Source organism: Pongo pygmaeus, chromosome Y (assembly GCF_028885625.2).
Source record: "Pongo pygmaeus isolate AG05252 chromosome Y, NHGRI_mPonPyg2-v2.0_pri, whole genome shotgun sequence".
Classification (NCBI taxonomy): domain Eukaryota; kingdom Metazoa; phylum Chordata; class Mammalia; order Primates; family Hominidae; genus Pongo; species Pongo pygmaeus.
Window position 1 is genome coordinate 12,084,912 of NC_072397.2, and position 27,864 is coordinate 12,112,775.

At 36.7% G+C, this 27,864-nt stretch overlaps 1 pseudogene; it reads left to right on the top strand.

The window, feature by feature from the left end:
* The first annotated feature begins 6,158 nt into the window (after positions 1-6,158).
* On the top strand, positions 6,159-27,422 carry LOC129025646 (RNA-binding motif protein, Y chromosome, family 1 member B-like; annotated as a pseudogene).
* The last annotated feature ends 442 nt before the right edge of the window (positions 27,423-27,864 follow it).

Consider the following 27,864-nt stretch of genomic DNA (forward strand, 5'->3'; position numbering starts at 1 on the left):
GATTGTGTCACTGTACTCCAGCCTGGGCAACAGAGTGAGATGCCATCTCAAATAATAATAATAAAATTATAGCATGTTATAGATTTAATCAATAGCTTAAATTAAATACATCAAAAATTTTAAAAAATCCAAGGGTGGCATTGTGGAGCTATTAGGAAAAACATGTAAATAGTCATTAAAAATGCTGAAAGGATGATAGCTGGCATCTATAAGAGTTTCAGTGGAGATTCTAAAGCTAAAGAATGACAAATTTTACCTGGATATGAGGCAAGTTAGTGGGAGATAGATATATTGATTACCTGCTTTATTCAAGAAGACACAATATATTCATGAAAAGGGAATGTGCCTTCTGTAAGTATAATCATGTTTAGCTGATTAGCATGATTGAGCACTTCATAAATACTGTGAATACCTAATAAATGAACAAAACATAACAAGCATATATATTATTTTCATTTTCAAAGTACCTTTACCTAATCTTCAACTGGAGTTACCATGAACTTGACAAGCCTCTTTTTGCCACGAATAGAGAATTGCCTTACAAAACAAGAAGCAAAGAATAAGGGAAAATGGCTCTGGACAGAAAGTACAAATGGAGAAATCTCCCACGGTTCAGCCTAATCTGACAGTTTTTATAAGTGATTTGAAGGAAAGAATGCAATTGACACTAACCTCTTTTGGGGATAGTGAGATGCCAAACTGACAGGGACAGAATGCAAGAAAATTACATGAGGCTACATCAAAAATGAACCAAATTATAGATAAGATTCATTATTGACAAGGGCAATAAAAAAATTCTCACAATTCTGTCTCAAGCTGTGAGCTATTACTTTTTTTATTATTATACTTTAAGTTTTAGGGTACTTGTGCACAACATGCAGGTTAGTTACATATGTATACATGTGGCATGTTGGTGTGGCTGCACCCATCAACTCATCATTTAACAAGAAAAACTTGTATGTCTTTGGGCCCTGTTTTTTAGAAACAAACAAGTTCTAGAAAATATTAAGCTTTATTAGAAAATATATTGGAATAAGCCAAAATGCAGAATCCAATTGACACCAGAGTATGTAGCTGATTCTTTTTCTGCATATCCGTCTGGCAGATCTCCTAACTCAGAGTTTGACACATAGGAAATGCATGTTAAGGAGAATTATTGAATCAAAGCAGTCCTTCCAAGAAACTCCCACAGATTTTGATTTCTACACATTTACTCTAGACTTAAAATATAAAAATCACATAAAAAACAGATAAAGTCGCTTCTAGTGAGCATTCTTTCTCACACTCAGCTCAATAAAATGAATATAGGAGCAAATTTAATGAATATAGAATCTTCACAATAACATTGCAAGTTGGGGATTCAGCCAAGAAAACAATTATGATACCTTATAAAATTGTTATTCCTGAGCAGTTAAATTGATGTTCTGAATAACTGCTCTCTCTTAATATAGGAAATATGCTGGACCTAATTAGACTATATTAGAAAGATGAAATGGCAGAAAAAAGAAGAAACTTTTAGGTTCCTAACACATACTTGCATAATAGTTGTTAATGGCTCCTCAAATACTGTTAGAAACTTTCAAACACACTTTTATGCTTAAAATGGCCCCAAATTTGTATCTACTTGATCAACTTAGCAGATCACCTGGGGAAACTAAAATCCTGTAGGTAAATTATGAGCAGTTTTAAATATCTCATGTTATATGTTCACTAAATGTCATGCTAGAAAGGCATTTTAATTGCTGACATGGTGACTTGGACAACGATGTGATGCTTCTTTTGTTTTGTTTTGTTTTGTTTTTGAGATGGAGTCTCACTCTGTTGCCAGTTTGGAGTGCAGTGGGGCATTCTCAGCTAACTGCAACCTCTGCCTCCTGGGTCCATGCATTTCTTCTGCCTCAGCCTTCCAAGTAGTCAGGATTACAGGCATGCACCACCATGTCCAGCTAATTTTTTAATGTTTTTTAGTAGAGATGGTGTTTCACGGTGTTGGTCAGGCTGGTCTTGAACTCCTGACCTCGTGATCCGCCCACCTTGGCCTCCCAAAGTTCTGGGATTACAGGCATGAGCCAACGCTGCTGACCTAACCATGTGCTTTTTAAGAAGGATGGCTTAATTTTTCAATCTGTGTTATTTTTTTAAATTTAATATAGAAAAAGATGATTTTTCAAGTGTTCTAAAACTACTGAGTGCTTCCTGTTTTAGTAAACGAGATGAACAATTTCCAGTTACAGAGACATTGTGTTATAAAATAAAACATATACTTTTTGATCTTTATCATTTAAAAAATATTACATATATTCACCTATTTTCAGAAACAATTTTATCTAAATTAAGGTGACCAGATTATAAGGTATACAGAGATTTGATTGATATTGTCTATAGAAAGCTGGTTTTTATTTAGCAGGTTATCTAGCTTTCTCTTAACACAATCTTGCTTGTTATTATTATTATTATTATTATTATTATTTTGGATGCTTTCTCACCACTGTAAAGTTAGCCTTTATACTTTCCCTCTCAAGAGCTATTAGTTCTCTTTGTAAAATAAAATAAAATAAACATAGCTGTGTAGAAAAGACAGCATTTTGTCTTATATTTCCTGTTTAAGGGTTGTGATTCAAAATTTATTTACATACTTTCAATGAAATTTACCATCAATTAACCAGAGTAATGAGGTGAAGCATCCTTCTGTTTTAATTACACAATCTCTGGTTACTTAATATGAAACAATTTAAATTCACTGGGAACCAGAGGACCCAACTCTGCCTAGAGATATCCTGTTTAGAAATATTAAATATCCAAGAGCTTTAATATATGACCTGCACTTTAAAGCATTCTGTAAGGTCAATTTGGAAACTCTGTTTTGTAAATTGAATTTCTTTGTGCTAAAAAAAATTAGCATGAGATCTACCCTCTTAACAAGTTTTTATGTGTACAATACAGAATTGTCAACTATCGGCACAACATTGCTCAGTGGACCTCTAAAAGTATTCATCCTCAGTAAATGATACTTTACAACCATTGATTAGCAGCTACTCATTTTCCCCTTCCCCTACTCCCTGGAATCCACCATTCTACAATCTGTTTCTGTGAGTGTGACTATTTTATATTTCTCATGTAAGTAGTATCATGCAGTATGTGTTCTTCTGCAACTGGCTAATTTCACTTAGCTTAATGATTTTGCTTCAACAAATGTGTTAACATGCCCGCCTCAGGCCAGGTCCTAATTGCTTCAGGCTCAGGCTCAGTCCATTGTTCTATTTTATCAGTTTCAGAATGGGTCCAGTGTCTGACTGTATTGGTTTCAGCATAGGTCCAAGGTTGGATAACATCACCTTCAGACTGTGTCCAGGGTCTGACTGCATTATTTTCAGATTGGTTCCGTGGGTGGATTATTTGCCATTCTGGCTGCATCCAGGTAGTAACTGTTTGAGGATAAGGTTGAATACCATTTATTCTTACATTGTTTTGGGTCTAAAACCAGGAACTCAGAGTATGAATGTCAGATATGTTCAAGCATTTTGCTACCTGCATTTCATCCTGATAAATAGTGTTATCAGACAAGGACAGGGTCCAGGGTCTGACTGCTTGAAATTCAGCATGAGTTAAAGGTCTGATTGTATTAGTTTTAGCTTGAGTCCAGTGGCGGATTTCACCTGCTTCAGTCTGGATCCATAGTTTTACTGTATCAACTTCAGAAATGGTCTGGGATCTCATTGTACCTACTTCAGATGGGAAGAAGATAACAGTTTTGGATTGGATCCATGTTATGAAAGTTCTATGTTTGGACAAGGATTCTATTTCAACAGGTCCAAAAGGATTAAATGTGCTCAGTGTTGGAAATTCTGGCTGAGCCCAAGGTTTTATATTTTCTGTTCCAGTTTTAAATGTTCTGCTAATACAGCTTCAGGTTGGGAGCATGTTTTTGCTGCTGGAGGCACAGGCACTATCAAGGATATAATGTTCCCAATTCAGGCAAGGGCCCTTCATTGATATTTTTAATTTCATGATGTGTGCATAAAATAGAGGCTTGATTTTCATCTTGGATCAAAAGTTGTGTAGTATCAGGTTGAGGCAGTAATGAAACTATAAATATTTTAGCTTCAGACGGTGCCCAGAGTGTCTTGGCTTCAGTTTTAAGAATTGTCCAAAATGAGCCCGTATCAATCTGTGTGTAAGAATTTGCATCTGGAAAATCATCATGAGTCCACTTTATGTCTGTGGAAGCTGCAGCCTCTGTCCATGTGTTTACCACTGGAGACTCAGAGTAGGATCATGGGGTGATTGATTCAGACACAGGTAGTGTCCAGGATTTTTTGCTGTAGGGATACCCTGGGTCCATGATAACACTGAGGAAACTACTGCCCATGCCTCTGGATTTTCTACAGAAGATTCATCATAGGTCCAAGATATAAGTATATCAGGTACAGTCTGCATCCAGGTAATTCCTACTGGAGACTAGACTTGCAGCTACAGTATAATTTTGTGAGATACTGCCTGTGTGGAGGTAATGACTGCAAGAGATTCAGCCTGGGTCCACAGTGCAACTATATCAGATACAGGATGTGTCCAGGGATTTGTTGCTAGAAGTAAAGTTTCGTCCATGAGGTGACTTGGAAGCTATTGCCTCTATCCATGAATTGACTGTTAGAGATACAGGCTGGGTCCACAATGATAATGTATTAGCTATAGGCAATATCCAGGGATTTATTGCTAAAGCCTCAAATTCGATCAATCCTGTGTATGTGTCAGGTACATGCTTTATCCACATAATTAATGCTGCAGAATAAGATTGGGACTATAATCTGATTGTATTAGATGAAGGCTGTCTCTAGGCCTTTACTATTGCAGATATAGCCTGTGCCCCAATTGCAGCTGTAGAAAAAAAAAAAGGCTTTGTCCAGGAGTTTACTGCTGGAAATGCAGCCTGGGTGGAGGGTATAATTTTGGAAGGTACTGCCTCTGTCCAGGTATTTACTGGTAGACATTCAGTGTGAGTCCATGCTTCCCGTGTACCATGTAAATGCTGTGAAAAGAAGATCAATGATGGAGTTACGGGCTATGTACACAGTGTAAGTGTATCAGCAACAGGCTTTGTTCAGGGATTTACTGCCAAAGGTTCAGTCTGGGTCCATGGTATGACTTTATCAGTCTCAGCCTGTAACAGAGGACTTGGGCCTGGAGATTCAGACTCTGTCCAGATATTTACAATTGGTGATTTAGACTGCTTCATGGAATTTACAGCTGGAAATTCAGCCTCATTCCAAGTGTCACTGATGGATATTTTGTTTGGTTCCATAGTGTGATTGCATCAGGTAGAGGTTGTAACCAGAAACTGATGAGATTTTGGCTGTGTCCATGTTATGACTGTATCAGCTACAGCCTCTCTCCTGGGAATTATTACTAGAGATATGGCCATGTACTGCAGTGTGACTATACCAGTTACGGCCACTGTTAAGGGATTTATTTCTTGCAACAGATCCTTGATCCATGATGTGCTATTTCAGGTTTAGACTGTCTCCCTGGGTTTACTGCTACATAAACATTTTTAGTCGATGGTTTCACTCTATCAGGTAGTCTATATGTGCAGAGATCATTGATTTTAGAATAAGCCTGGGTCCACAGTAAGACAATTTCTGTTTCAAGCTTTGTGGAGGGATTTACTCCTACAGATTCAGCTTGGTTCAGTGGTATAACTGTAGCAGGTATGGGCTGAGTTCACTCATTTACTTTTGGAAATTCACCTTTGGTCCACTGTGTGAACATACTGGTTTCATATTATTTTCAAAGATTTGTGGCAGGTGATTTGATTTGGTTCCATAGTTTGATTGTATAAGCTATTGCCTGTGTCAAATGCTTTACTGCTAAAGAACTCAGCCTGGGCCCACAGTTTGAGTTAATTGGATGCACATTGGATCCAAGGCTTTACTGTTAAAAATTCAAACTGAGTTCATGGTGTGTGTGTTTCAGCTACAGGTTCTGTCCAGTAAACTGCTGCTGGAAATTCAGCCTGAGGCCATGCTCTGTCTGTGTCATACATAGGCTGTGTCCAAAGATTTCCTGCTGGAGATTAGACTGTGCTCTTAGTGTGCCAAGGCAGTATCCATGGATATTCTGCTGCTAATTCAGCCCCTTTCCATAGTGTGATGGTATCGGCTATGGACATTGTCCAGGTATTTACTGATAGATATTCAACCTGGGTCCAAAGCATGACTATGGAAGGTAGAGCTGTTTCCATGGAATTACTGCTGGAGATACAGCCTGGGCCCATGGTGTCACTGTGGAAGTTACAGCCTCTGTGCACAGATTTACTGTTGGAGACTCAGCTTGTGTCCACAGGATAATGTTATCAGGTTCAGATAGTGTACAGAGATTTACTGGTGAAGATTCATCTTGGACCCATGATTTGATTGTTGTACTATCACCTACAAACTTTTTCTAGGGATTTATGGCTGGAAATTCAGGCTTCGTCTACAGCTTGTCTGTATCAGCTGTTGTCTGTGTCCATGAATTTACTGCGTCCATGAATTTACTGCTGGAGAATCATTCAGGATCGACTGTATGACTGTTTCAGACTGTGTCCAGGCATTTCCTGCTATAAATTCAGTCCTATTCCTTGGTAAGACCATATCAACTGTAGCCTCTCCTCAGGGATTCATTGCTGGAGTTTCATCCAGAACCCATGGCTGAGTCTGAGATACTGGTGGATGTTCAGTGTGGGTCCATGGTAGGAATATATCATGTACCCAGGGATGCATTCCTAGAGTTTCAGCCAGAGTCCATGTTGTGAGTCTATCCGTTTCAGACTGTGTCCAAGTATTTAATAATAATGATTCAGGCTAGACAAATTGTGATGATATCAGATATAGGAGAGCTTATCCATGAATTCCTCAGTATTGATTCAGCATGGATCCTTAGTATGATTATATCAGTTTCCAACTGTTGCCAGGGATGTATTGCTGGAGACTCAGCCAGGGTTCACAGTGTTATTGTTTCAGTATCAAACTGTATCCAGTAGTTTACTGCTGGTAAATAAGCTGTGGTCCACAATGAGACTGGATGAAGTTCAGATGGGGGCCAGGTATTTCCTTCTAGATATTCAGGCTGCAATATTGTCCAAGGATTTATTGGTGGCATTTCATCTAGGGTCAATGATATGACAGTTTCAGGTATAGTTTTTGCCCAGGGATTCATTGCTGGTAATCTTTCCTGGATCTATGGTGTGACTGTCTTAGCTATAGGCTCTGTCAAGGGAAATAAGTCTGGAAATTCACCTTTATTTTAAAGTGTGATTTTATCAAATACAGAACATGTCCAGAGATTCACTGCTGGAGATTTGGCAGTAGTCCACAGTATGATTAGATCAGTTGCAGACTGTCTCTAGGATGTTAATCCTTGAAATTCAGCCTTTGTCCATGTTGTGACTATATCTGCCAACATCTTGGTCCCATAGTTTACTGTTGGAGTTTCAGTCTGGGTCCAGACTGGGACTGTGTGAGTTTCAGACTGTGTCCAGGAATTTAATTCTTGAGACTCTCCTTGCATCCATGGTGTTAATATAGTAGCTTAATTTTGTACCCAGAAGTTGATTACTCCAATGTCTTTCTGAATCCTGGGTCTCAACATGTCATCTTCAGCTTGGGTCCAGGATCTTCCTTTGTCACTTTCAACTTCACCCCAGTGTCTAAATTTATAAGCTTCATGGTGCATCCAGTTTCTTAACTTATCAGCCACAGGTTGGTTCCAAAACCTCACTATTTCAGTTTCAGACTGTATCCAATGGTGCTGTGTCAGTTACTGGTTCTCCCCACTGTGTGACTGTCTCTGCTTGAGAGTGAAACAAAAGTTTGATGATATCAGCTTCAGTGAGATTCCAGGGTCAGGATGTGTTACCTTCAGTTTGGGGCCCAGGTACCACTGTTTCCATTCCAGTTTGGGCCCAGTACCTAACTAGAACTGTTTCTGGTTGGGTCCAGTGTTTTTCTTTCCATTCTTCAGTCTGGGTTCTGGGCCTAAATATTTTAAATTTATGCTGAATCCAAAGGCTCATTATTTAAGTTTTCATTTGTAACCATGGTTTAATTGTATTAGCTTTCAGGTGAGTCAAGAGTCTTCCTGATTGAGTTTCTGGCTGGGTCCAGGTTTGGACTGTGGCTGTTTTAGGCCGACTCCAGGGTCTGATCATGTCAACTTTAGAGTGAATTAGGGGCTCAATTAAATTCATAATAGGATGTGTTAAGATCCATGTCTGCATCAGGGGTTTGAATATAATAGCCTCATGTTCGTTCAATGTACTAAATCTATCCATTTGATTTGAGGGCCTGATCATACTGGTTTTATGTTGCATCCAATATGTAATATTGTCACCTTTTGACTTAGCATATGAATATGGAGTATGCAGTATAGAAGAAATCCAGAACTGAGTTGACCCACTTTCCATGACAGTCTAGTATCCATCTGTCTTTTCTAGTTTCTTGGGATCCAAATAGATTCAAGACTGGCTGACACCATGGTTCAAAGTTATGGGTTAGTGTAGGATACTGAGATCCATCTTCATTGTTGGATGAATGAGCCCACAGTTCAATTTTATTAACTATGAAAGGTACTGGTGGAATCTGGTTGTAAGTTACTGGTTTAGCACCAGTGTTAACTCTATGAGCTACATGATACATTTTGTTTCTAATACTCTCTTCACTGGATTGAATCTGCACACTGTCCCTGTTTTATAAGACATAAATTGTTTCCAAGTTTCAACTTCAGTAGTAATTTCTAGCCAAGGTCTAGCTACAAATTGTCCATGAGATGGAACATTAATAGATTGAACCTGAGACTGGACAGTATCCAGCATAGAAGAAACTTGAGATCCACTTATGCCATTTGACAAGATAAACCAGGATCCACCAGCATTAACTAATGCTAGAGTATGAAGCCTAATTATACTAGCTAATGTATTAATCAAGGATCTTGCTGAATCAGTCACAGTTTGATATTTATAATTCATTGCATTTTTCTGAGGAAGATTCCAGGGTATAGGCATAATGGCTGTTTGGGAATTCTGGGGTCCAGAAAAAAACAAATATTGAGACGTGTCCATTTCTGGGGTACTCTAGTATTCAGCTGTATAGGGATGATCCCGTGGTTTGGCAACAGGAGAAATCCAGGATCGTACCATTGGGAATTTGCTTACAGAGGAGAGGTGACCACTTTGAAAGTGTACTAGTCTATTGGCATGAAAAAAGTCTCTATTATTTGAACCAAAATTGCTTTCTGTTCACTGGGGAAGTGCTTAATCTTCTCCTTCATGTTTATATTGAGAATCCATGAAGACCAAAGTGGCAGAGCCTCTGTTAGAGCTACATGTGGTTTGTGGACCATCTTCTTCTCCAGAAGGAAAATTGCAGGGTAGAGAAAAAAATAGCACCCAGTGGTTTCTGGGATGCCTTGATAAGCCATCTCATCCAAGATATTTATGGGGCTGTCTTGATGAAAATAACAGGGTCATAATAGGCTTCTGATGTATCACTGACCAAGCCTGCCAGTTCCCAGAGACTGTCAAAGATGCAAAGAAGAGGACTACCTTGCTGTACCTGAATGGCTGGGAAGAAAGATAACCATATATATTAGAAATACATATAGACATACATGTATTAAAATATATAATGCATAAATTACATATATATGCAATACAAATATATTAATTATAAAATATACAAATGCATATATTGTATGTTTATGAATAATATTTATAAATTAGTTATATAGCTTGTATGGTTTATACATATATTAAATAATTATAAGATATTAAAAGTACAAATTTTACTTTTCTATCACATGTAAATTTCATATTACTTAATGGACAGTGATAAATATTACATGGTACATACTTCAAGGTTCCATATAACACTTAGGTATAAATAATTCTAACTCTGGTTAAAAAAGTATAATCAAATACTAGAGGGAAATTAGAGGAAAGTTCTAAACAATAAAGTCATGTAATATTCAACATCATTATATGAATATTACTTATGCCTTTAGCCAAGTAATCACAGGCAAAGCACAACTTATACAGTCATATGAAATGACTGTTTGTATCACCTCCTCTGCCATTACGTTTGTGGAAGCCACCAACACGTGTTTCTTTTCTCTGTTTGATTCTTGTACCCACTTGAAGCTTACAGTTTGTTTTCTCAGTAGCCAAAAATACACAGAGTAAAAGCACTTACTCTAAAATTGACTACATAATTTTAAGTAAAACACTCCTCAGTGAATGCAAAAGAACAGAAATCATAACAAACAGTCTCTCAGACCACAGTGCCATCATATAAGAACTAAGGATTAAAACATTCACTCAAAACAGCACGATCACATGGAAAATGAACAACCTGCTACTGAATAACTGAGTAAATAATGAAATGAAGGCAGAAATAAAGATGTTCTTTGAAACCAATGAGAACAAAGACACAACATACTAGAATCTCGGGGAAACATTTATAGTACTGTTTCAAGGAAAATTCATAGCACTTAATGTCCACAACAGAAAGTAGGAAAGATCCAAAACTGGCACTCTAACATCAAAATTAAAATAACTAGAGAAAAATAATAGCAAAAGCAAACAAATTCAAAAGCTAACAGAAGACAGAAATAACTAAGTTCAGAGCAGAACTGAAGGAGACACAGACATGAAAAAACACTCTAAACAAATCAATGAATCCAGGAGTTGTTTTTTTGAAAAGATCAACAAAATAGATGGCTACTAGCCAGAGTAATAAAGAAGAAAAGAGAGAAGAATCAAAAGACACAATAAAAAAGATAAAGGGGTCATCACCACTGATCCTACAGAAATACAAGCTATCATCAGAGAATACTATAAACACCTCTTCACAAATAAACTAGAAAATCTAGAAGAAATTAATAAATTCCTGGATGCACACACCCTCCAAACTCTAAAACAGGAAGAAATTGAATCCCTGAATAGACCAATAATAAGTTCTGAAATTGAGGCAGTAATTAATAGCCTACCAACCAAAAAAATGTCCGGGACTAGAGAGATTCACAGACAAATTCTAACAGAAGTACAAAGAGGAACTGGCACCATTCCTTCTGAAACTATTCCAAAAAATAGAAACACAGGGAATCCACCCTAACTCACTTTGTGAGGCCTGCATCATCCTGATACACAAACCTGGCAGAGACACACCAAAAATAAAAAAAACAAAACAACAACAACAGCAAACAAAAAACAGAAAATTTCAGGCAAATATCTCTAATGAACATTGGTGCAAAAATACTCAATGAAATACTGGCAAACTGAATCCAGCAGCAACTCAACAAGTGTATCTGCCACAACCACATTTGATTCATACCTGTGATGCAAGGCTGATTCAATATATGCAAATAAATAAATGTAATTTATCACATAAGCTGAACCAATGACAAAAACCATGTAATTATCTCAATAGATTCAGAATAGCTCTTCGACAAAATTCAACACCCCTTCAGGATAAAAACTCTCAATAAACTAGGTATTAATGGAACATATTTCAAAATAATAAGAGCTAATTATGACAAACCCACAGACAATATCTTACTGAATATCAGAACCTGAAAGATTTCCCTTTAAAAACATTCACAAGGCAAGGATACTCCCTCTCTCACCACCCCTGTTCACCAAAGTTTTGGAAGTTGTGATCAGTACAATCAGGCAAGAGAAATAAATAAAAGTATTCAAACTGGAAAAGAGGAAATAAGATTTTCTGTGTATGCAGATTATAAGATTGTATATTTAGATAACCCCACTGTCTCAGCTCAAAAGCTCCTTAAGCTGATAAGCAACTTCAGCAAAGTTTCAAGATACAAAATCAACATGCAAAAATAACAAGCATTCATATACACCAATAGGAGACAAACAGAGAGCCAAATAATGAGTGATCTCACATACACAGTTGTTACAAAGAGAATAAAATACCTAGGAATACAACTTACAAGGGATATGAAGGACCTCTTCAAGAGAACTACAAACCACTGCTTGAAGAAACAAGAGAGGACACAAACACATGGAAAAATATTCCATGCTTATTATAGGAAGAATCAATGTTGTGAAAATGGCCATACTGTCCAAAGTAATTTATAGATTCAATGCTATCCCCATAAAGCTACTATTGACTTTGTTCAAAGAATTGTTAAAAACTATTTTAAACTTCATATGGAACAAAAAAAGAGCCCATATATCAAAGACAATCCTAAGCAAAAAAAAAAAAACAAAAAAACACAAAAAACAAAAAACAAAAACAAAAAAACAAAAACATGGAGACATCAGGTTACCTGACTTCAAACTATAATACAAGGCTACAGTAATCAAAACAGCATGGTACTGGTATCAAAACAGATATATAGACCAATGAAACAGAACAGAGTCCTCAGAAATAACACGACACCTCTACAACCATCTGATCTTTTACAATGCTGACAAAAACAAGCAATGAGGAAAGGATTTCTTATTTAATAAATAGAGTTGGGAAAACTGGCCAGCCATATGCAGAAAACTGAAACTAGACTCCTTCCTTATACTTTATACAAAAATTAACCAAGATGGATTAAAGACTTAAATGGAAGACCTAAAACCATAAAAACCTAGAAGAAAACAGACAATATCATTCAGGACAGAGGCAGGAACAAACACTTTATGTCTAAAACACCAAAAGCAATGGCAACAAAAGCCAAAGTTGACAAATGGGATCTAAGTAAACTAAACAGCTTCTTACTGTAAAAGAAACTATCATTAGAGTGAACAGCAACCTACAGAATGGGAGAAAAATTTTGCAATCTGTCCATCTGACAATGGAACAATATCCTCAATCTACAAAGAATTTAAACAAATTTACAAGAAAAAAAAATCAAAAAGTGAGCAAAGGATATGAACAGATACTTCTCAAAAGAAGACATTTATGCAGCCAACAAACATATGAAAATAAGCTCATCATCACTGGTCACTGGAGAAATGCAAATCAAAACCACAATGAGATTGTATCTCACACCATTTAGAATGGCAATCATTAAAAAGCCAGGAAACAACAGATGATGGAGAGGATGTGGAGAAATAGGAATGCTTTTACACTCTCCATTGGAGTGTAAATTAGGTCAACCATTGTAGAATACAGTCCAGTGATTCCTCAAGGATCTAAACCTAGAAATACCATTTGACCCAGTAATCTAATTTCACATTATATACCCAAAGTATTTTAAGTTATTCTACTATAAAGTCACATACACATTTACATTTATTGAAGCATTGTTTACAATAGCAAAGACTTGGAACCAAACCAAATGTCCATCAATGATAGACTGGATAAAGAAAATGTGGCACATATACATCATGGAATACTAAGCAGCCATTAAAAAGGTTTAGATTATGTCCTTTGCAGGGACATGGGTGAAGCTGGAAAGCATAATTCTTAGCAAACTAATAATAACAGAAAACCAAATACCACAAATTCTCACTCATAAGTTGGAATTGAACAATGAGAACACATGAACACAGGGAGGGGAACATCACATGCCAAGGTCTGTTCAAAGAATGCAGGGCTAGTGGAGGGATAGCATTAGAAGAAATACCTAATGTATGTGTCGTGTTGGTGGGTGCAGCAAACCATGGCACGTGTATGGCTATGTAACAAAACTGAACATTCTGCACATGTATTGCAGAACTTAAAGTATATATAAAAAAGAAATACCTATAGACGTATGCTATACATGTCTTAAAAATATATAATGCATAAATTTCTTCTATGTGCAATACATATAAATTATGAAATATACAGATACATATATTATATATGTTTAGGAATGCTCATATTTATAAATTGGTTATATAAGTATAAATTATACTTTTCTATCACATGTAAATTTTCTACTAATTCATAGTAAGAAATTTTACATGGTACATACTTCATGAGTACCATATAACACTTAGGCATAAATAATTGTAACTCTGGTTAAGAGAGTGAAATCAAATACCAGAGGGAATTTAGAGGAAACTTCTAACAATAAAACATTACCTACATCATCAATATAATTATCTGAATATTACTTACACCCTCAGCCAAGTAACTTTAGGCAAAGCACAACTTATACAGTCACATGAAAAGATTGCTTGTGTCACCTCATCTGCCATTATGTTTGCTGAAGTATCATCATTAGTTTGGTCTCTCTGCTTGAATCTGGTACTCACTTGCAGCTTACAGTTTGTTCTGTCAGTAGCCAGAATTATACTCAGAGTAAACCCAAATGGATTTGTCTTTGATCTCACTTAACTGTTTTCCTTTGTTCATCTTGCCACATCATGGGAGTATGACTACTTGCTTAATTCTAGTGTGAGAATTATTTCAATGTTGATTTTCTCTGCCTGGAATTCTCTTCCTCCAAATATCTTCCTAGATTACTTCCTCAAGGGTTTAGTCTTTGTTCAAGTAAAGCATTTTTAAAGGCATGTGCAATGAAAAACTTTTTTTCCCAACATCTTCCAATCACCTAATTACCTATGAACTATAGTTAATGTAAAAATTTTTGTAAAATATGCTTAGGTTAAATGTGCCAATGTTACTGATAGTGCCCTTAATACTTTTAGTCTTTGGATGGAAAAGCACTAAAAATAGAACAAGCCAAGTAACCATCTTTTCAAAGTGGTGGTAGGTAGAAACCACCATCTTATTCAAGAAAGAGATGGACTTCAGGAAGTCTGAGATCTGCAAGAGGAAGTAGTTAGAAGAACAAGAGGGTGACTTCTCTCACATGAAGGACCATTGGGTAATGTTTTAAAATATAAAGATGGAACCATAGGATTGAAACAAAATAAGTTTGAAGATATCAAAATTTCTGCATTTTATGTATTTCCTTTATGAAGAGAAAATTAATTATTGATAATAAGTACAATTGTTTCTAAGTACTAAAGGTATATTATAAGAATTATTTAATTAATATCTAAAATCATTTTAAAATTGTAATAACTTTGCATTGAAATAACATAAATTTCGAACTGAATTGAGCTTGTGAATGCTGATTGCCTGTACTCAACAGGTTTTCTGCGGAACTCATTTATATTTATTACACTGTAGAATTTTCTACTCTGGTGGGAGGGGCCAAGATGGCTGAATAGGAACAGCTCCAGTCTACAGATCCCAGTGTGAGTGACACAGAAGACGGGTGATTTCTGCCTTTCCATCTGAGGTACCGTGTTCATCTCACTAGGGAGTGCCAGACAGTGGGCACAGGTCAGTGGGTGAGTGCACTGTGCACCAGCCAAAGCAGGGGCAAGGCATTGCCTTACTCAGGAAGTGCAAGGGGTCATGGAGTTCCTTTTCCAGGGGTGACAGATGGCACCTGGAAAATTGGGCCACTCCCACCCAAATACTGTGCTTTTCTGATGGGCTTAGGAAACGGTGCCCCAGGAGATTATAGCCCACCCCTGGTTCAGAGGGTCCTATGCCCACGGAGTCTCACTGATTGCTAGCACAGCAGTCTGAGATCAAACAGCAAGTCGGCAGCGAGGCTGGGGGAGGGGTGCCCACCATTGCCCTGGCTAGCTTAGGTAAACAAAACAGCCTGGAAACTTGAACTGGGTGGAGCCCACCACAGCTCAAGGAGGCCTGCCTGCCTCTGTAGGCTCCACCTCTGGGGGCAGGGCACAGACAAACAAAAAGACAGCAGTAACCTCTGCAGACTTAAATGTCCCTGTCTGACAGCTTTGAGGAGAGCAGTGGTTCTCCCAGCATGCAGCTGGAGATCTGAGAAGGGGCAGACTGCCTCCTCAAGTGGGTCTCTGACCCCTGACCCCTGAGCAGCCTGAGTGGGAGGCACCCCCCAGCAGGGGCAGACTGACACCTGAAATGGCTGGCCAGGTACTCCAACAGACCTGCAGCTGAGGGTCCTGTCTGTTAGAAGGAAAACTAACAGAAAGGACATCCACACCAAAAACCCATCCATACATCACCATCATCAAAGACCAAAAGTAGATAAAACCACAAAGATGGGGAAAAAACAGAGCAGAAAAACTGGAAACTCTAAAAAGCAGAGTACCTCTCCTCCTCCAAAGGAATGCAGTTCCTCACCAGCAACGGAACAAAGCTGGATGGACAATGACTTTGATGAGCTGACAGAAGACGGCTTCAGACGATCAAATTACTCCAAGCTATGGGAGGATATTCAAACCAAAGGCAAAGAAGTTGAAAATTTTGAAAAAAATTTAGAAGAATGTATAACTAGAATAACCAATTCAGAGAAGTGCTTAAAGGAGCTGATGGAGCTGAAAACCATGGCTCGAGAACTACGGGAAGAATGTAGAAGCCTCAGGAGCTGACGAGATCAAATGGAAGAAAGGGTATCAGACCTGGAAGATGAAATGAATGAAATGAAGCGAGAAGGGAAGTTTAGAGAAAAAAGAATAAAAAGAAACAAGCAAAACCTCCAAGAAATGTGGGATTATGTGAAAAGACCAAATCTACGTCTGATTGGTGTACCTGAAAGTGACGGGGAGAATGGAACCAAGTTGGAAAACACTCTGCAGGATATTATCCAGGAGAACTTCCCCAATCTAGCAAGGCAGGCCAACATTCACATTCAGGAAATACAGAGAATGCCACAAAGATACTCCTCGAGAAGAGCAACTCCAAGACACATCATTGTCAGATTCACCAAAGTTGAAATGGAGGAAAAAATGTTAAGGGCAGCCAGAGAGAAAGGTCAGGTTACCATCAAAGGGAAGCCCATCAGACTAACAGCTGATCTCTCAGCAGAAACCCTACAAGCCAGAGGAGAGTGGGGGTCAATATTCAACATTCTTAAAGAAAAGAATTTTCAACCCAGAATTTCATATCCAGCCAAACTAAGTTTCATAAGTGAAGGAGAAATAAAATACTTTACAGACAAGCAAATGCTGAGAGATTTTGTCACCACCAGGCCTGCCCTAAAAGAGCTCCTGAAGGAAGCGCTAAACATGGAAAGGCACAACTGGTACCAACCACTGCAAAATCATGCCAAAATGTAAAGACCATCAAGACTAGGAAGAGTCTGCATCAACTAATGAGCAAAATAACCAGCTAACATCATAATGACAGGATCAAATTCACACATAACAATATTAACTTTAAATGTAAATGGACTAAATACTCCAATTAAAAGACACAGACTGGCAAATTGGATAAAGACTCAAGACCCATCAGTGTGCTGTATTCAGGAAACCCATCTCACATGCAGAGACACACATAGGCTCAAAATAAAAGGATGGAGGAAGATCTACCAAGCAAATGGAAAACAAAAAAAGGCAGGGGTTGCAATCCTAGTCTCTGATAAAACAGACTTTAAACCAACAAACATCAAAAGAGACAAAGAAGGCCATTACATAATGGTAAGGGGATTAATTCAACAAGAAGAGCTAACTATCCTAAATATATATGCACCCAATACAGGAGCACCCAGATTCATAAAGCAAGTCCTGAGTGACCTACAAAGAGACTTAGACTCCCACACATTAATAATGGGAGACTTTAACACCCCACTGTCAACATTAGACAGATCAATGAGACAGAAAGTTAACAGGGATACCCAGGAATTGAACTCAGCTCTGCACCAAGAAGACCTAATAGACATCTACAGAACTCTCCACCCCAAATCAACAGAATATACATTTTATTCAGCACCACACCACACCTATTCCAAAATTGACCACATATTTGGAAGTAAAGCTCTCCTCAATAAATGTAAAAGAACAGAAATTATAACAAACTATCTCTCAGATCACAGTGCAATCAAGCTAGAACTCAGGATTAAGAATCTCACTCAAAACCACTCAACTACATGGAAGCTGAACAACCTGCTCCTGAATGACTACTGGGTACATAACGAAATGAAGGCAGAAATAAAGATGTTCTTTGAAACCAACGAGAACCAAGACACAACATACCAGAATCTCTGGGATGCATTCAAAGCAGTGTGTAGAGGGAAATTCATAGCACTAAATGCCCACAAGAGAAAGCAGGAAAGATCCAAAATTGACACCCTAACATCACAATTAAAAGAACTAGAAAAGCAAGAACAAACACATTCAAAAGCTAGCAGAAGGCAAGAAATAACTAAAATCAGAGCAGAACTGAAGGAAATAGAGACACAAAAAACCCTTCAAAAAATTAATGAATCCAGGAGCTGGTTTTTTGAAAGGATCAACAAAACTGATAGACTGCTAGTAAGATTAATAAAGAAAAAAAGACAGAAAAATCAAATAGATGCAATAAAAAATGATAAAGGGGATATCACCACTGATCCCACAGAAATACAAACTACCATCAGAGAATATTACAAACACTTCTACACAAATAAACTAGAAAATCTAGAAGAAATGGATAAATTCCTCAACACATACACACTCCCAAGACTAAACCAGGAAGAAGTTGAATCTCTGAATAGACCAATAACAGGAGCTGAAATTGTGGCAATAATCAATAGCTTACCAACCAAAGGAAGCCCAGGACCAGATGGGTTCACAGCCGAATTCTACCAGAGGTACAAGGAGGAACTGGTACCATTCCTTCTGAAACTATTCCAATCAATAGAAAAAGAGGGAATCCTCCCTAACTCATTTTATGAGGCCAGCATCATCCTGATACCAAAGCCTGGCAGAGACACAACAAAAAAAGAGAATTTTAGACCAATATCCTTGATGAACATTGATGCAAAAATCCTCAATAAAATACTGGCAAACAGAATCCAGCAGCATATCAAAAAGCTTATCCAACATGATCAAGTGGGCTTCATCCCTGGGATGCAAGGTTGGTTCAATATATGCAAATCAATAAATGAAATCCAACATATAAACAGAACCAAAGACAAAAACCATGCGATTATCTCAATAGATGCAGAAAAGGCCTTTGACAATATTCAACAACGCTTCATGCTAAAAACTCTCAATAAATTAGGTATTGATGGGACATATCTCAAAATAATAAGAGCTATCTATGACAAACCCACAGCCAATATCATACTGGATGGGCAAAAACTGGAAGCATTCACTTTGAAAACTGGCACAAGACAAGGATGCCCTCTCTCACTGCTTCTATTCTACATAGTGTTGGAAGTTCTGGCCAGGGCAATTAGGCAGGAGAAGGAAATCAAGGGTATTCAATTAGGAAAAGAGGAAGTCAAATTGTCCCTGTTTGCAGATGACATGATTGTATATCTACAAAACCCCATTGTCTCAGCCCAAAATCTCCTTAAGCTGTTAAGCAACTTCAGCAAAGTCTCAGGATACAAAATCAATGTACAAAAATCACAAGCATTCTTATACATCAATAAGAGACAAACAGAAAGCCAAATCATGGGTGAAGTCCCATTCACAATTGCTTCAAAGAGAATAAAATACCTAGGAATCCAACTTACAAGGGATGTGAAGGACCTCTTCAAGGAGAACTACAAACCACTGCGCAAGGAAATAAAAGAGGATGCAAACAAATGGAAGAACATTCCATGCTCATGGGTAGGAAGAATCAATATCGTGAAAATGGCCATTCTTCCCAAGGTAATTTACAGATTCAATGCCATCCCCATCAAGGTACCAATGACTTTCTTCACAGAATTGGAAAATACTACTTCAAAGTTCATATGGAAGCAAAAAAGAGCCGGGATCACCAAGTCAATCCTAAGCCAAAAGAACAAAGCTGGAGGCATCACACTACCTGACTTCAAACTATACTACAAGGCTACAGTAACCAAAACAGCATGGTACTGGTACCGAAACAGAGATATAGATCAATAGAACAGAACAGAGCCATCAGAAATAATGCCACATATCTACAACTATCTGATCTTTGACAAACCTGAGAAAAACAAGAAATGGGGAAAGGATTCCCTATTTAATAAATGGTGCTGGGAAAACTGGCTAGCCATATGTAGAAAGCTGAAACTGGATCCCTTCCTTACACCTTATACAAAAATCAATTCAAGATGGATTAAAGACTTAAATGTTAGACCTAAAACCATAAAAACCCTAGAAGAAAACCTAGGCATTACCATTCAGGACATAGGCATGGGCAAGGACTTCATGTCTAAAACACCAAAAGCAATGGCAACAAAAGCCAAAATTGACAAATGGGATCTAATTAAAATAAAGAGCTTCTGCACAGCAAAGGAAACTACCATCAGAGTGAACAGGCAACTTACAAAATGGGAGAAAATTTTCGCAACCTACTCCTCTGACCAAGGGGCAATATCCAGAATCTACAATGAACTCAAACAAATTTACAAGAAAAAAACAAACAACCCCATCAAATAGTGGGTGAAGGACATGAACAGACACTTCTCAAAAGAAGACATTTATGCAGCCAAAAAACACATGAAAAAATGCTGGCCATCAGAGAAATGCAAATCAAAACCACAATGAGATACCATCTCACACCAGTTAGAATGGCAATCATTAAAATGTCAGGAAACAACAGGTGCTGGAGAGGATGTGGAGAAATAGGAACACTTTTACACTGTTGGTGGGACTGTAAACTAGCTCAACCCTTGTGGAAGTCAGTGTGGCGATTCCTCAGGGATCTAGAACTAGAAATTTCGTTTGACCCAGCCATCCCATTACTGGGTATATACCCAAAGGATTATAAATCATGCTGCTATAAAGACACATGCACACATATGTTTATTGCGGCATTATTCACAATAGCAAAGACTTGGAACCAACCCAAATGTCCAACAATGATAGACTGGATTAAGAAAATGCGGCACATATACACCATGGAATACTATGCAGCCATAAAAAATGAGGAGTTCATGTCCTTTGTAGGGACATGGATGAAATTGGAAATCATCATTCTCAGTAAACTATCGCAAGAACAAAAAACCAAACACCGCATATTCTCACTCATAGGTGGGAATTGAACAATGAGAACACATGGACACAGGAAGGGGAACATCACACTTTGGGGACTGTTGTGGGGTGGGGGGAGGGGGGAGGGATAGCATTGGGAGATATACCTAATGCTAGATGACGAGTTAGTGGGTGCAGCGCACCAGCACGGCACATGTATACATATGTAACTTACCTGCACATTGTGCACATGTACCATAAAACCTAAAGTATAATAATAATAATAATAAAAATAAATAAATAAATAAATAAAATGAAATCCAAAAAAAAATAAATAAATAAATAAAAAAAAGAATTTTCTACTCTGGGGCCCAGAACTTCATATCAGTTTTATTACCAAAATATGATGGCACATTTTAAAGTTTCCAGCAGGAAAAATGTAACTTAGTACTTAAGATTGATTTTGAATTATGTTTTCTTTTTGTGTATACCTGTGCAAGCATCTATGCAAAACAATTGCTTTGAAATTTTGATATGAGGGTTTATACATTGGCCTACCATAAAGCATTTTCAATTTAAGAAACGTAGAACTTAAATTTCTGAAAAGAGTCTGTGACTCTGAAAAGGGGTAAAAACCACTGCTTCACAGATATGTGAAGCATATCTTTGCTGTAGCATTTCTTTGTTGTAGGATGAGTCACTGAAAATGACATTTATAAGTGATTTACATAATAGAAATGAGGGGTAAATTTTTACATGAAAAAGAAAAAGAAAAACAAAACACATTTAAATATATATATTTTATATATATATTTATGCGTGTGTATCTAGATGGATAGATAGATAGATTAGATAGATAGATAGATAGATAGATAGATAGATAGATGGTATGATAGGCTGGGCAAGGTGGCTCATGCCTGTCATCTCAGCACTTGGGTAGTGTGGTGTGGGTGGACCATGGGGTCAGGAGTTCCAGACCAACCTGGCCAACATGGTGAAACCCTGTCTTTCCTAAAGGTACAAAAATTTAGTCTGGCGTGGTGGCATGCACTTGTAATCTCAGTTACTGGGGACACAGTGGCAAGACAATCACTGGAACATGTGAGGCGGAAGCTGCAGTGAGCCAAGATCACATCATTGCACTCCAGCCTAGGTGACAGGGCAAGAGTGCATCTCAATAAATAAATAAATACATAAATAAACAAACAAACAAACAAACCTATTGGTTAACTTGTATTATCTATTAACCAAACTTCAAAAACCTATCATTTAATTTTGAATTTTAATAACCAGATTTTTAATTAATTGGAGATGTTTTTTAAAATGGAAATTGCAGTGTTTTCCCCATTTTATGATGCATAGCTTCATGGTTATTTTGTCTCCATTGATCTTGATGGTGAGGTTCAATAATACTGTGCCATGTACGAGAATGTGTGTATTCTTACCTGTAACACAACCTGGCAATTGGTATATATCTACATTTTTTTGTAGATATATAAATATATTTTTAAATATTATTTCATAGGTAGTTCTTAAAGATTATTAAAATTTAGCACAGTCTAATCTGAAAACCAGTGTTTTATAAGGGAACTGTAAGAATTCTATATTATGTTAACAAATTTTAGAGATAATGTATTTTCCTGATGTGTAACTTTTTGATATTTTAAATGTTTACATTTCTTTGAATGGAATTTAGTTTATCTCTATGATATGCTTTGAAAATTTTTCCTCATAATAGAATGATATAAACAGTCATTTAACATTTTTCTTTTAGTATTTTTATGTATATTTTACTTAGATATTTTACTGATAGATTTCTGTTCCCTGATCACTCCACACTTTTCCCACATTTTCTCACATGAATATTTTATGACTTGAGTTTATTTCTAGATTTTCTAAATGGACTTTTATTGCTTGAATTGTACTAATTCATATGGAAATGCTAACTGTATTAGTTTAGACAAATGTAAGTTTTTTAGATGATAATATGTAGAAAATCTTTATAAACAACTAAACTTAGCCATTTAAGAAACAGTGATGTTAGTTAACTAAAAATTTTTGTTTGAAATACAGATGAAGGTGGATACACTCTTGATCTCAACATGAGTTCTTCTAGGGGACACATTCCAGTTAAAACAGGTCCATCTTCAAGAAGTGGAGGTCCTCCTCTTAAAAATCTTCTTCTTCTGCTGTGGCAAGAAGCAATAGTTCAATGAGAGGCTGAAGTAAATGCTACCTGATAGAAAGACCGTATTTTTCGTATGACTGAAAATGAGCTGTTTTAACTGGATGCTTAACTTTAAGTTCATCGAACAAAAGAGAAGTGACACACACGGGCATAATTATAGATCAATAGGTTTTACTGTAGTTTCTATCTCACCAGGTACATTACAGATTTGTGGTGAAGAAGTACTCAAGCTTCTCATTTCAGGTGAAAGAAGTGATGAGAGTGAGGTCAACATTCCTTTTAATCCTGTGTTTGCTAGAAAATACCGCTTAATTTTTCTAAAAGTTCCTAGCAATATTCTTTGATGGTAGGTTTCTTCGTCTAATGAATTCTTCCATTTCCTAGGTCTCCTGGTAGTGTTGCCCTGGTGTCCCAATCTAAAAATTGCTTGTTCAATTTCTTTGTTGGTTTGGTGTCTTGCTCTTACCAGGTCAGTGTGCATTCCTGAGATGATGGCCCAGCCTCAAACTCCTGGGCACAAGCAATGCTCCTGTTTCAGCCACCTGAGTTTCTGCAAATTCAGGCATGCACCACGACAGCTAGCTAAATTTTCTTCCATGTTTTTTTAGAGAGAGGATCTCACTACATTGTCAAAACTGACATTAAATTCTGGGGCTCAAGCAGTCCAGCTGCCTCTGCCTTCCACAGTGGCCCACAATGTGAGCCACTGAGGTTGGCCATCCAACTTCTGGGACCTCGATAATGCTTATGTGCAAGGCATTCTTACTGCTTACATGAAGATTCAAAAGAACTACAAGTGCGTTTAGCAGAAAAGGAGTCACTGGGATTATATATTATTTAAAAATAAATTTAAGGCTTGAAATTTAGACTTGAAGGAGTGCAATATTCTTAAATTAAGTGGATATCACAGAAGTGCAGAGTTGTGAAGTATAAGGGGATGTAAATCAATAATTATATTGTACCATGATGTTTAAACATTAACACAAGAACTTAATGTAAGATTTGAAATTATTTGAGGAGATAATTTAGAACTAAGGAACATGAGGTGAACATTAAGATTGAATAGAAGTAATATTTTTGAGAAGCAGAACTGTAAAGTAGCACACTGAACAGAAAAAAGCAAGACAATAAAAGCTCTTAGCAAAGAAGTTTAGCAGAGTAAATGAAAATTCTTACTTAGTCCTCCATCCTAATATGGAGGAAATTGAAAACTGCCATTTTCAATTTTATATTTCAAATGTAGAGTATCAGCAAAGTTATGTATTGGTTGACTTCAGGATATGCAAGCCAACACATTTCCATTGGGAAATTAGCAAGTGAGTATATCATAGGTGAAAGACTGATCTCTAAGAAATAGCACATGAAGAGAACATTAAAGAACTTTTTCTATTTTGAAATAGCAACAATGTTGTAATGATCCCTTTAAGGGTATTCTTTATTGAAGTAAAATTAAATCTCGGCATCATTAGAAAATCTTCACTAGTGCATTTTGTCAGCATTTAAGATACAGCCAACCACTTAGAGATAAAGGAGAACTTTTATGTAAAAATTTAGCATGCAGTTGTTCAAAGGTAGCAATATTTGTGTGTGTGTGAGATGGACTGAACAACATGGGACAATTTACCTTCTCAGCTGAGAAAGGACAATGTATTTAAACTTTAAAATCAGTGAAGTGTTTGAGTGTTTTGCATGTTTTAATTGTGTCATTAGTAGTCAACAGTAATTCATATGAAAAGGAAAATAATAACTAAGAAGTTATTGAACATTACAAATGAACTTTTACTTAAGAATTGATGTCTGCTTTCAGCTTCATTAGAAGAATTGGCCTTGCAGGAGCCATGGGATTATCCAAAGCCATAAGAAATATTGTGTTGTGACTTTCTAGTAATTTAGAAAACGAAGAAAGGAGTCATAGAGGAAATAATTTTGAAAAGTTGTTTGAGGGAAGAGAAAATAACGTTTCAGATTTGGTGTTCTTTACATAATGTTACATCATTTTAGTATTAAAGGTCCCATATGACATGGAAGAGAGAATTATGGAGCTCATCCACACACAGAGCCAATCTGTTCCTTGAGAAATGAAATTCACATAACAAAATTAAATATTATAAGGTAAACAGTTGAGTGGTGTTTAATACATTCTGCAGTAATTACCTCCATCGAGTTCCAAAACATTTTCATCACTCCAAACTAAAACTCCAGCTAACAGTTAAGCCATCCCTTTCATTTTCTCCCTTCCCTCAGCTGCTAGCAAATATCAGTCTGTGTTCTGTCTCTGAACTTACCTGTTGTGGGCATTTAATGTTAATGGGCTCAAACACTACTGACCTTTTTTAATCTTTTTCCTTTCCTTTTGCATGATGTCCTGAAGGTTCAGTTACATTATAGTACTTCACTTCTTCCACAGGCTGTTAATCCATTATTTTATTTGAGTTGTTTCCACCACAGTGTTTCTATGCGCCAATATTTCTTTGGGTACACTTATGCAATTGTTGGTGTACATAGAAGTGAAATTGCTTGGTCCTATGATAATTATGTTTGCTTTCTTGAGGAACCACCACATTTCTCCATAGTAGCTACATCACATTCCATTCCAGCCAGCACCTTTTCAGGGTTCCAATTTATCTACATCCTCTCAAACACTTGTTATTTCCTGCTTTTTAAAATTTATTGCCATTCCAGTGTGTGTGTATGAAGTATGGAAGCTCCTTTTGGATTTAAAATGCATTTTCTGAATCACTGATTATGAGTATCTGTTCCATGTGCATTTTGGGCATTTGCCTATTTTATTTGGGTAAATAGCTATTTAGATGTTTAAACTTTTAATTTTGTTTAAGTTGTAAGTTAGTTATGTTTTGGATAGTAGAAGTTGAAAATTCAAAGGTTGTTGCTTAAACTTATGCACACAGAAATCATCGAAGTTCCCGAGAAACTAGGAATTATGCTCCACCATATAGAGACTATGCATACCGTGATTGTGGTCATTCTAGTAGGGATGAACATTCCTCTAGAGGATATAAGTACTATAATGTTTTCAGTATTTGTCAAACAGATTTCTTCAATTGTTCATTCCAACTGACATTGTATCAGGGTCCTGATTTATCTACATCCTCTCAAACACTTGGTATTTCTTGCTTTTTAAAATCTATTGCCATTCCAGTGTGTGAAGTATGGCATATCATTTTGGATTTGAAATGTATTTTCTGCATCATTGATTAGGAGTATCTGTTCCATGTGCTTTTTTGGCATTTGCTTATTTTATTTGGATAAATATCTATTTAGATGTTTGGCCCTTTAATTTTGTTTATGATGTGATTAAGTTATGTTTTGGATACTAGAAGTTGAAGGTTTAAATTTGTTGCTTAAACTTATGTACACAGAAATCATCAAAATTCCTGAGAAAGCAGGCATTATGTATGCCCCAATACCTACAGACTGTGCATACCGTGATTATGGTTGTTCTATTCAGGATGTACAATCCTCTAGAGGATATAGGTACTATAGCATTTTATGGATTTATAAAATAGATTTCTTAAATTGTTCATTCTGACATTAAGAAAACTTTTTTTTTTCAATTTAATTATCGTGATGGCTGCGGCGAGGCCCATGGTAGAGATCATTCTGAACATCCAAGTGGAAGTTCTTACAGAGATGCATTTCAGAGATATGGTAAGGGACCAGGATGGATTTGTAAGTTATAAAATTATATTTAATAGACCAGATGGTTATTCTAATGAAATTCTAATAAAAATTATAAAGGACAAATATAACATGTTTAAATATTGAGTATTCTTAACAGTATAAAGCATAGGGAATGATATGAAGGTGACAGCTTCAGTTTACGTCCAGTGAAATGTGACTCAATGTTTACTTTATAATTAAATTTGTTAAGCTTCAAAATAGTACTCTTACACTTATTTTAAATAAAACCTTCTGACAAATGCAACCTTAATTAATATCTTGTTGACAAAGGCAGAGGAAAGCAGATATTTCCAAATAGTACTTCTTTAGCTAATTCATGCTTTAGTGATAGCAGTAAAAATGTTTAAATGTAGTCCAACATATTATTTTATGAATGCTGCAGGGACCTCTCATGGTGCACCACCTGAGCGAGGGCCTCGGATGTCTTATGGTGGAAGCAGCTGCCATGATTATAACAATACATGAGATAGATATGGCAGAAGTCAGGAGAGTTACTCAAGGAGCTATGGTGATTTTTATTTTTGTGGTTGTGAGCACTTTGGCAGAAAAGACCAAAGGAATCCACCTTCTCTGGATAGGGTGCACCCTGCTGCTCTTGAGGAATATGGTAGTTCAAGTTATGTGCCATCTACAGGAGATGATGGGGAAAGTCAATCTGAAAAAGGAGGCTGAAGCAAATTTTAAAGCAAGAATTCAAAATAATAGTTATTGCATACCAAATCTTGTTTGCAAATCCAAACTTGAAATGTTATTTCTGCATTGTTACATGCATATTACTAAAATAAACATGTTGGTTTTGTGACTTTTTTGAGGTATTCAAAGAAAAAGGAACTATTTTTCAGAGTAATATTATACTTTTTAATGTTATTTGAAAACTATGTGTTGAGATGTAATATCTACATTAACATTTTCAGCATAAAATTTTACATGTAATGCAAAATGACTGATGTTATTGCATAGCTGCACATGATCAAAAGCAAATTTAATAGGAGAGTAAATTGCATTGTTTGTTGAACATTTTCCTTTGTTTCTTTGAACATAAGTAGATACAAAATTAGGCATGTGACATGTCTCCCTCACAGGCTGCACAAGTTTTCTAATTAGGCTGTTTCTCTTTAAAAACATA